This window comes from Carya illinoinensis, chromosome 16 (assembly GCF_018687715.1).
Source record: "Carya illinoinensis cultivar Pawnee chromosome 16, C.illinoinensisPawnee_v1, whole genome shotgun sequence".
Taxonomy (NCBI): domain Eukaryota; kingdom Viridiplantae; phylum Streptophyta; class Magnoliopsida; order Fagales; family Juglandaceae; genus Carya; species Carya illinoinensis.
In genome coordinates, this window is record NC_056767.1 from 11,307,197 (window position 1) to 11,318,658 (window position 11,462).

An 11,462-nucleotide genomic window follows, 5' to 3' on the forward strand; every position below is an offset into this window, starting at 1 on the left:
AATCCAAATAGGGTCGGAATACCCAATTCATCAAATCCATAAAAGCTGTAAGGGCATTAGCTAACCCAAAAGGCATCACTTTAAACTCATAATGCCCATATCTCGATCTAAAGGCTGTCTTGGGTATATCCTTATCTCTTATCCTCAACTGGTAGTATCCCGATCTCAGATCAATCTTTGAGAAAATAGCTGCTCCTTGAAACTGATCAAACAAATCGTCGATCCGAGGGAGAGGGTACTTATTCTTGATGGTCACCTTATTAAATTCTCGATAGTCAATGCACATTTTGAGAGTACCATCTTTCTTCTTAACAAACAACACTAGCGCTCCTCATGGCGAAGTACTCGGCTGAATAAACCACTTATCTACCAATTCTTGCAACTAAACCTTCAACTCTTTTAACTCAGCTGGTGCCATATGGTAAAGAGCCTTATGCACAGGAGCCGCTCCAAGTTCTAAATCAATAGCAAACTCCAACTCACAAATAGGAGGTAACCCAGGAAATTCATCCATAAACACATCAGGAAATTCTTCCACAACTGGGATATCCACTAGAGACTTTTTCTCAGATGGCGTAGACACCACTTGAACCAAAAAGGCATCTGCTCCACAAGAAATATCTCTTTTCGCTTGAATTGCTGATATAACTGCTGGCCTTTCCCTTAATTTACTTCTCACAAATTCCAAATATTCTACATCCGAGAGTTGAAAACTAATTACTCGACTTTTACAATTGATACTTGCATAATATCGATATAGCCAATCCATTCCAAGGATAATATCAAATCCCAACAATTTGAACACAACCAAATCCGCATCAAGTGTCCTCCCACCAAAATCCAAAGGACAATCCAACGCAACTTTAGAACACCACACCACTTCACCGTTTGGGAGAGTCACTACCAACAATTTTGGCAAGAGTTCCGTAACTAGATTGCATATCTGTGAGAAAGTAGAAGACACGAACGACTGAGATGCACCCGAATCAAACAAAGTGCAAGCATAAAAATCATACAAACGAACTCTTCCTAAACCAATCACATTTACCAATGAAATCCAAAACGTAAAAAGAAATCAAATCACACCAAACATCAAATCCAAAAATTAAATTAAATTTGTACCTATAATCATCCCAGCATCATGCGTCTCTAGTGCCTCATCATCAACTTCTCTAGGAGTAACAGCATATACCCGAGCTTGCACCACTTGTCTCTAATTAGTCCTACCGCCACGATGACCTCCACGACCTCCTTGAACTGGGTTAGGACACTCACGAGCAAAGTGCCCCGGCTGGCCACAATTAAAACACCGAGCCCCACCCAGAGAGCACTCACACACTTGGGCTCTGTTACACCTACCACAGACTGGAGTTCCACCTCCCACACGAACACCAGGGGCTGCTTGCGATTGGGCCCCAATCCTCTAAACAAACTTTTGAGGCGAACCAGAACTACTCCTTTCGCCAGCAAAAATCCGCCTCTTCTGACCTGGAGGGGAGCCTACTCTCAAACTATTCTCACGCTCTGCAAGGGTCTCCAAATCAACTAATCTCTGAAAATTTGTGATCTAATGACAAACTACCATTCTGCATATATTTGGTCGCAGGCCCTCCTGGAAACGCTCGGTCTGCATCTCTTCCGTGGCAATGAGGTGAGGTGAGTAGCAAATCGCCCGAGCTCCATAAATCTCCGAGCATACTGTTCAACAGTCATGTTTCCTTGGACCAGGCTACTAAATTCTCTTGCCTTTTGTCGCCTCACAGAAGTAGGAAAGAAACAGTCATTAAATTCCTTCTTGAAGCACTGCCAGGACACAGCAGCAAAAGATCCCAACTCCATCACTAACATTTCCCTCTTGGTCTACCACCAATCAGCCGCATCACCTTGCAGCAAGTAACTTGCATACAACACTTGTTGCACCTCAATGCAACCACAAACTTCAAATGTTCTTTCCAAATCTTTAATCCACTTTCCAGCCCGAAGTGGATCTTCTTCACCCATGAAAGCCGGGGTTCTATGTGCTAAAAAGCGCTCATAGGTACATCCAACTTGCACCGCTCTACTCTGCTCTCCTTGCTGCGGTCGAAAATTTTGCTGAAGAAATTCTGTCATTCAATTTAAAGATCGAGCTACGGCATAGTTCCCATCACCACGCGGCAAATCATTCTGAGGTTCTCTGATAGGCCTTCTCGGTCTTACAATCTTCCTCCCATAACATAACCTTTGACCCCATTTAAATTTCAAACAAAATAAACAATATATAATAAAACTAAATAACAATAAAATAAAATAGCATACAATAAAACAAACAAATAAATTAAAATAAAGCTAAATCAAATAAATTCAAATTTAATGAAATAATTTCAAATCAATTAAAAATCGAGTCAATTAAATAAAACAATTCAAATAGCATACTTCAAACAAAATAATTTTAAATCACAATTTTAAAACTTTCTGGTACGACACCTACGGGACATGTGGTTTTACTCAGAGCCAAACTGCTCTGATACCACCTATGACGCCCTCTACTCCCACGTACAGACACGTGGAAATTAAGGCGTCGAGATGATGACAACGCGGGTCACGCATCCCATTGCCAAGTGCCAAATGTGTGTACATGCAACACATGTACATAAAAAATAACTCAGCGGTAATAAAAGTTTTTCAACTAAGTACCAGAATTTTGTTTAAATACAAATTTGCTTAAAACAAACCTAATAAAATACTACAAGTTTCAACATTGTCTCAAATCCAAAATACAATAATATAAAGGCATGGTAAATCATTTCCAACACTACAAGCAACTCCAACTCAATCCTCTGGTAGAGCCGCCTCCTCAGGCTCTACCTCCAACTCCTCATCTGCATCAAAGTGTACGGTACCAAAGACGGTACCGCAGGTAAGTAATAATCCAAACACCAACAAGGTAAAAATACATTAAATCTCAACAATATGCATGAACATGATGCCATATGCATATGTCCCAAAAATCTACATTTTTTCCATGCACAGCAAAAATTCCATTTTTGGCCCACAATAAATCCTTTGAAACAAAACCTCTCCATTATCCCAGATAATGGCCCAAAACAAGAAATCCACCATTTTCCCTGAAAATGGTTGACGAAAATCCACTAATCAAAATCCCGCCATTTTCCCAGAAAATGGCCCACAAATATCCGTTAACCAAAACTCGTCATTTTCCCAGAAAATGGCCCATATCCAATATCAAAACCAGTTCCAATTATTGTATGCACCATGATCTCCCCTAGGGATCATTCGCACACTCTGACTCCTAAGCCACACCGCAGGTAACGACTACACATGTAACATCTACACGAGCGATACCCAGCTCCACGGTCAGCGCATACCATGACCAGGCATCCTCTAGTCCCCACCAGCCGATGGACCACGGAGTCGGCACGACAGCGTTACCATATCGTGCTATCCTGTTGTCCCCCAGCAACAACCCAAGGGATGTCACTCAGTATTATCCGCTCTCGAGTGACTAGAGGAGCTCCACCAAGATAATGCCCCATCTCGGCTTGGGGTCGTGATACACAAGCACCCAAAAATCCATTTACATGGGAAAATCCAGTTTTCAATTTCCAACACATGTCTATGCAATGCAAATGACAAGACACAAAGATAACCAACAATCCAATCCATCCAAACATAAATTACTCCATCCTCAAATCCATCCGACTCCCTACTCCTCTGACTCAATCCGGCATAACCAACTAGTAATAATTTTTTGTAAAAGCAATAATGTATTTAAATTTTAAATGAAGTTTGGAAAATACTTACAGCGTTATATAATATTTTTCAAAGGATCAAGGGGCTGAAAAAGGTAGCGAAAAATCAATGTAACTGTGTAAAAGCATTGTGGTCGTGGGTTATAAAATACCCACTTTTGAATAGGGACGAACCAAAACTTGGGATTGATAGGGAATGACTTATAGGTGTTTGTGAAGCTAGTGGAAATGGTGGTTGGCCGTGGGTGGCGGCAAAACCGACAGTGGAAGTGAAAAGTGGCCAAAATGGAATTGAGCTCATGGTAGTTGCTCCAGCGACGGATCGAAGCTGAAAATGGGTGGGTTAGGTCAGCAAGAGGTCAATGATGAAGTGGTGGCCGGAGGTGGAACGACGGCTGCGGAATGGAGGAAAAACCATACCGCTTGGAAGAGCCCACAGCGGCTAACGGTGGCTCGGATGAGGTTGAGATTTGGTGGGGTGTTCATCGACCGGAGGGGAGTCGAATAGTGGGGACAGTGCAGTGCACGGCGGCGAACGGCGGTGGTCTGGGCGGAACGAAAGGAATGAGAGAGAGAGAGAGAGAGAGAGAGAGAGAGAGAGAGAGAGAGAGAGAGAGAGAGAGAGAGAGAGAGAGAGAGAGAGAGAGAGAGAGAGAGAGAGAGAGAGAGAGAGAGAGAGAGAGAGAGAGAACCAGAAGAGAAAAGTGGGGAAAAAGAAAAGAAAAAGAGAAAAGAAAGAGGAAGGAGAAGAAGAAAAAGAGAAAAAGAAAAGAAATGAGGTCCAGTCTTTACATCTAGGGTTCGGAAACTGATCCAATGAAAACAATTTTAAATGCAATAGATTGAATAAAATAATCTAAACACAATATCTAGCTAAAATAAAAAAAAAAAAATTAGTAAAAACTAACAACAAAATTTAAAATCTAAAAATAAACTAAATTAAATTAAGAGCAATTTAAATCCAAAACAATAATTAATATTAAGAAAACACCTCAAAATAAATTTCACAACTAAATAAATCCAACTAAAGTTTGATAAATTTAAAATAAAAGAACTAATATTTTAATTAAATTAAAAACTCATTCAATAAAAATACACGTAAAAAATGGGAATCACATCAAGTGGGCAGGTAGTAATCAATGCATAGAGTTGGATCTACAAGTAAGAAAAAATGAAGTGAAAAGGAAGGAGAAAGAGGTTAAGAAGAGACTCGGCGATATCGAGAAGATTGATTGGACTTTTGTAGTTGGTGTTTTTTTTTTTACTTAGTGACTTGGTAGTGGTGTAGTTGGTGTATGTATTAGAAGTTTATTTAGAATGTAATGTAAATGCAATGTAAATATTGGATTTAATGTTTGTTAAGCTTTGTAGAAGGCAATTATATTAGCACTTCGTTGGTCTGTAATAGTGGTTGTCCAATTTATTTATTTATTTGTTTGCATTAATATTAAATTGTCCAGAAATCTACACTAAAACAAATAATATGAATCACCTGTAATAGTGCTTTTCCAAAAATCAAGTATCCAGAAATCTTCACTAAAACAAGTTCATCAAGTCTCCAGAAAACACATAAACTTGCACGTCAAGTGCTTTACAATTTTCACTAAAAGAAATAAATCAACTCTCCAGAAATCTCCAATTTAAGTTTCCAGCATTCAGTTCTCCAAAAAACAAGTCTAAAACAAATAATGATAGTCTCATCAATTGTGTTGGTTCTCATTGCGCCGATTGTGTTCCATCCAACCCATCCTGCACTGGCTGTGATCCATCCAATCTAAATTGCATCTGCAAGGATTAAGTTGCAAATATTTATGTAATGTAAATATTACTAGTAAATATTTAATAAACTGAAATATTATACTGTCTTGACTTTCATAGACTATTAATGTAATGCTTTTCTTCTTTGATTTCTATTAATATGATTTCACTGTCTTGACTTCCATATTCAAGCAGGTCTGTTCGACCCTACATTTAATTTTCCTAATCCCCAACACAGCTTATTTAAAAAAATAATAATAATTCAAAATTTTCACTCTTTTTTTTTTCAAAATCTAATAAATTATACGTAGAAAAAAAATTCTCAAAATTTTTTTATAACCAAAACATGGCAATAGAACAACCATGTCGTACCAAAATAAACATGGCAACCATGGCTACAAACACCTTGCAAATAAACTAAGAAGAATAAAATGCATTGAGTACTCATTTCCAGTCTTGTTGCAATGGACTTATTGTCGCAGCTATAGCACACTAGTAGTGGCAATGGACTTATTGTCGCAGACAAAGCATACGACACAATGCACTGAAAGTATTGGGCACAACCCAGAATGTTCATTGTTCTTCATTCGGATGAGAACTATAGCACATGACAGGTTAGACAAGATTGTGCCCAGGCGGCTCAATTTATGAAATCGGTAAATTAATTGGGATAAACAAAAAGAGTACAAAAACAGGGGAAGGCCTGCTGCTAGGAGTAAACATATGGACAGGGAAAGCACTTATTTATGTGGACAGACAAGTTTATATGAACACTACAACCCAATTGTAAAATAAGAAACAGAATGTACACTAATTAAAAACAGGCAATTTGAAAACAAAATTATAATATTCACCTTCAGTTAAACAGCGTGGTGATTGGAAACATACAACCGATGATAAACCCTACCAAAGGACCCAGCTCCAACTCATCATCTTGTTATTTTGAAACTACCAACGACAGGCTAAAACCAAAACACCTCCAAGAGTGCCAAGCTACAGTAACGACAAAATTGTATGCCCATTGATTCCACGTTCGCTCATCCAACTAAACATAAAGTAAAGATAAACAAAGAAGATTAAACACAAGAATATGTCTTGGACATAAACACAACAAAAAACAATAACAGTCAATCCAATCTCTTCTGCAACCACAAAATTTTTCAGGTCTATATGGAAGGAGATTAGCTGGTTTTCCCCTATAATTCCCTATATTTCATGCAAATGCATTGAGTTTAAAAAACTTGGCATGAGCTATGTTGCATGTCTACATCAGAACATGATCCAAGAAGGCATCCCGAACAGTAGACCACTCAAGTTGCACTAAAAAGAGGATGATGCCACAAAATTATTATTTCTCTCATTGCTTCTTTTGATGATACAAAAGCTTTCCAAGTTACAGCTGAATTCTTACAACGCAATAAACGACTTATTTGTAACCATGTCAAAAGGACTAAGAGCACATAAACCCTAGTAATTAATTTCCCAGAGATGGAGAAACAATTAAAATTACATGAAAGAAGGCAAACAAAGAACATCTCGGATAGACATTTTACAGTGACCACAGGCACACTCTAAGATGTCTGATTGAAAGTGCTCTAGCACATTGAAAAGCAGAAGACATTAATTAAGCATCAGAATAAAAACTACTCCAAATTTACTTATGTACCCCATTTTGTTTCAGAATTGACGTATCACCAAGAACATAACTGAAAGATAAACCAAAGAAACCAGTTCAAGAATGGAAAATATGAGGCCGTGTAACAGTGAGGTAGAAAAAACTACCAATTAGGTAGCTAACATTAGAGAGAGGCATGCATCCTGAAGCCATTCACCATGCATCAGCAACACAGTTATATTTTAATGTCAACCAGATGCGTGAATACTGGTAATATGACTCCCAGCAACAAGCATTTTCTCAATAAAGAAAAACAAGAATAATACTAAACATCATCATAACTGAGGATGCATGGACACTTCTTCTACAAGATCACTACCGAGGAAAGAGTACTTCACATGATAACCAACATCCATTAATTGTACACAATATTATATATTTTTAAAAGGAAAATTAAAATCAACAAGATGAGCAGCCCAATTGAGAAGAAGCTTGATTTCAATGATCTAGAGTCAACGAGACAGCCCCTGTCAATCTTGCAATACAACTACCCTAACCCTAAGATGCACAAGTTCTAACTGAATTTCATAAATATTTCTGACGTTCTCTTCTTCCCCCTTGGTAATTCTCTGTATTCATTGTGGCATTACAATTTAGAAGATCTTGAACATTTTTTTCGGTCACAAAGATTTCTAGGAAAGGAAGGGCTTTCTTTCCTGGTCGACAGAAACATCAATCTAACTAGACTTGAAGAGTACTTAAAACAAGTGTAGCAGAGAAAGATTACAGAATCTGGAACACCCAAAACCATATAGAACGAGAAGAACTACAAGCAAGAAGTGACACACCCAAAACCATTTTCTAGATACATTCAACATGTAGATTTCATGGAACATAAGCAAATAAAGAAAAGAGCTTTACCCCCATGAAGAAGAAGACCCACACGAAGATCTTACAGTCTCTTACAGCAGCTTGAAGATGACCCACATGAAGACCCAAGCTTCAGACCAGAGCACCACGACGCTGAGAAGCTTCTGTGAGATCGAAGACCACGTTGCAGACCACACGACGCCACGAATCTTCTGTGAGCACGAAGACGAAGTTGCAGACCCAGAGCACAAACAAAGAAGCGGGAATCGTCGATTGAAAGCTCTGTTTTGTTTTGCTTTTGTTTTTGTTTTTTTTAATATAATAAATAACAGCTGACGTGCCGACTGAGCGGTGACTATACGGGACGAATGTCGAGGAACACATCATGAATGGCACCTGCCACCTCAACAGCTACCAGAAGTGCCAATTGTGCGGCTTCTGCTAATACCAACTGTATTCAGAGTTTTTCTTTATCATTATATGCATCTCTACCATTACGATTGAATGATCAACAAATAGTTGAAGTAAAGACTTTCCCATTAAGCAATGTTTGTTATAAATTGTAACGTACTTTTTCCTTGATCGTGTGTTGTATGGTGGCATTGAGGTCTCCTTCTACCATTGGTTGAAAAGCTTCTACCATAGCTTTGGGTTCCATATTCACTCCCTTTAGCTTAGGTGTTTTTGTACTTGTTAAAACAAACATTTTTAAATTAGGGCATCCAGCTATTGTTATTTTTTCTAGAGATGGCCATTTAAAATCATGATTATCTTCGGTGTAAAAACATTCCAATTTTGGCAAATTCAGGAGCAAGAGGGTCTCCACTAGGGGAAATGCAATCACATCTCTATTCTCTTCATCTCCTTATTCTTTTGCAAGGATTTCTTCTATTTCATTGCAATCATAGACTTCCATGTTCACCAATTTCACAAGAAGTTTTGCTATGGATGGTGTGAACAAACATATTACATCCCCATACATGTAGCCATCTCAAGTAATTGAATCCCTTAATATCTTGTGGGCCTTTCTTCCATATATGCAACAGCTTCGGTAAAGACATTAATGACAAATTTATCAAATTGTTGACGATATTGCTTTCTTCAGCATTTAATCCCTCAAGTTCAAATATCACTTCCAATGAATCACAATTACGTATATAAAGTATTTGTAGACTTTCCAAACTTTCAATCAAGTTGTGGGGAAACAGAGACAACATCTTTGTTTGATTTTCAGTCTCACTCACATTTTGCTTCTCTCGGTTTGTCAATATAATCTACCAAAACATCAAAAAGTGTGAAGGAGTACATATAATATTGAAAAAAATGACACTTTCAAGTAGGCTCGTAGGATATTTTTACGCTCAACTTCAATTTGAGAACATAAATTACCACGTTTTCTAAATTACAAGGCCAAACTAGCAAAATCAATATTTTGTTATTGCAAATAACCGTTTTTTATTTTATTTATAGTCTAATGGAAGTCTAACATATTTAAATGAATTGTCCAAAGTTCCTTCTGGAGCTTTAGTAAAAATATTGATAAAAAAATAATTAATGCAATTGTACAAGGAAGTGTCCAAATAACTTACTCTTTTATTTATAGTCTAGTGGAACTCTAGGATTTTTAAGCCTCATTTGGATGTTGAGATAGTTTCATCTTATCACATCCAATCCAATCTCATCTCAACATTCAAACATCACTGAAACACATATTTTTTCAATTTTAAAATTTTCAATTTTCATCTACTCATTACTTAATCATTACAAATTTTCTAAGTTTTTAAACAAAACACAAAAAGAAAAAATCAATTTTTTAAAATTCTAAAATAAAAATAATATTAAAAAATAATATTTTGATAATATTTGAATTTTATAATATTTTTATTCAACATTTTCTTTCTCATTTTTCAAAATCTCATAAAATATCTTAACTCAAACTATTTTACTATTATTTACAAACCATTTCACTATTATTTACATATTTCTCATCTTATTTAAACATCTAAATGAGGCCTAAATTAATTTTAGTAAGAAAAATATATAAAAGAAATAACAAGAATAAAAATAGTTAATGCAATCATCGAAGTGTTTCAAAAAAGTTATAAATGAAAAGAATAATAAATAGACCTTAATCACATACCTTTTTGTTAATTAAGTCGTTTTTATTCTCTCCTAAAGAGGAGCTACTATTTTCTTGGGATGGACTATAATTCATGCGATGTGGTACACAAGACTATCCATCAGTTGAATAGTCCTGAAGATTCTCTTGCCAAGGAGAAGCCAGCACTAGGGTCTTGGCCTCTTGGATCCAATTCCGCATCCATCTTTCTTTCATTTCTTCCGCTTTTAACTTCTGAACCAAATGTTTTTAATTTTGGACATTCCAACAATTTGATCTTCTTTATAGATGGCCACTCAAGAGAATGTGCTCCCCTTTCTTCTCGAGCTTCGTACTCCATTTGAATAATATTTTCCATCAAGTTGCAATCCCTTATTACAATGAGTTGGAGTTGCACCAGTAGTTTTGCAATAGAAGCAGGAAGCAAAATTTTCAGACTATGACACTCCTGGATATTAATTGATACTAAATTTTGAAAGCCTTGAAATCCTGGTGGAATATTCTTCCACACATGTGCCATCCCAGACAAATTCCATAAATTTAGATAAGAAAGTACTGCTAGGAAGGGCTTGCGGTTCTCTTCGATCTTTAGTCCTTCAAGATCAAATACCACTTCTAGTGATCCACAATCTTCTACATGAAGGAATTTCAAGTTGGGTACCCACAAAATGGTGTTGGATGAAAATAGTTTATGAGCGACAGCTGTTGATGTAGTGCTACCTCCATTTTCAACTTGTTTAATCCATTAGTTGAATCATTACAATGTTGTGAGTAGTTTTCATGTATAAAATGTATTTCCTTAACATAGGAAAGTAATAAGATGTTTATTCCCTACAAAATAATATTCCTGAAGAATTATTCTATTCTTAAGTCCGTGTGTAAAGTATATTATCTACATTATTTAAATAATAAGATTTGATTTTTAAGACTCTAAATTTTAAAATTTATCTTTCAAATCAAATTATACATTCTAAACAATGTGCAGTGTACAGACTTTAGAATAGGAATAGTCATTTCTAAATTACAAATTTTTCCAACAAGGTTTAAAACCATTAAACTCTTTGTTGGGCTTGGCAACATGTACAAAGATTTTCAACTAATCCATACAAAAGGTTAATCATATATGTATTGTTAACTGGGAGAACATACCTCAATTGACTCTGTGGAGTTGCAAATGCCAATGAGTCTTGGTAAGTTATTTAATGATAGTGACACGAGGCGATGGAAGGTATTAGGTGGAGTACTATTCAATGTGGCTTCGAGTAGATATTCTAAATCTTCACATCTACAAATCCTTAGATCCTCCAAGCAGTATGGTAAATTAATTCCTTTTTGCTCTTTCCAAAAC

At 36.6% G+C, this 11,462-nt stretch overlaps 1 long non-coding RNA gene across 1 annotated transcript; it reads right to left on the reverse strand.

Annotated features, from left to right (window-relative positions):
- Positions 1-5,250: 5,250 nt before the first annotated feature.
- Positions 5,251-8,285, reverse strand: LOC122299060. The gene is made up of 3 exons (XR_006239567.1): positions 8,047-8,285; positions 6,365-6,555; positions 5,251-5,537 (listed from the first exon to the last, which is right to left on the reverse strand). It is a non-coding gene; the product is annotated as an uncharacterized LOC122299060 (long non-coding RNA).
- Positions 8,286-11,462: the final 3,177 nt, after the last annotated feature.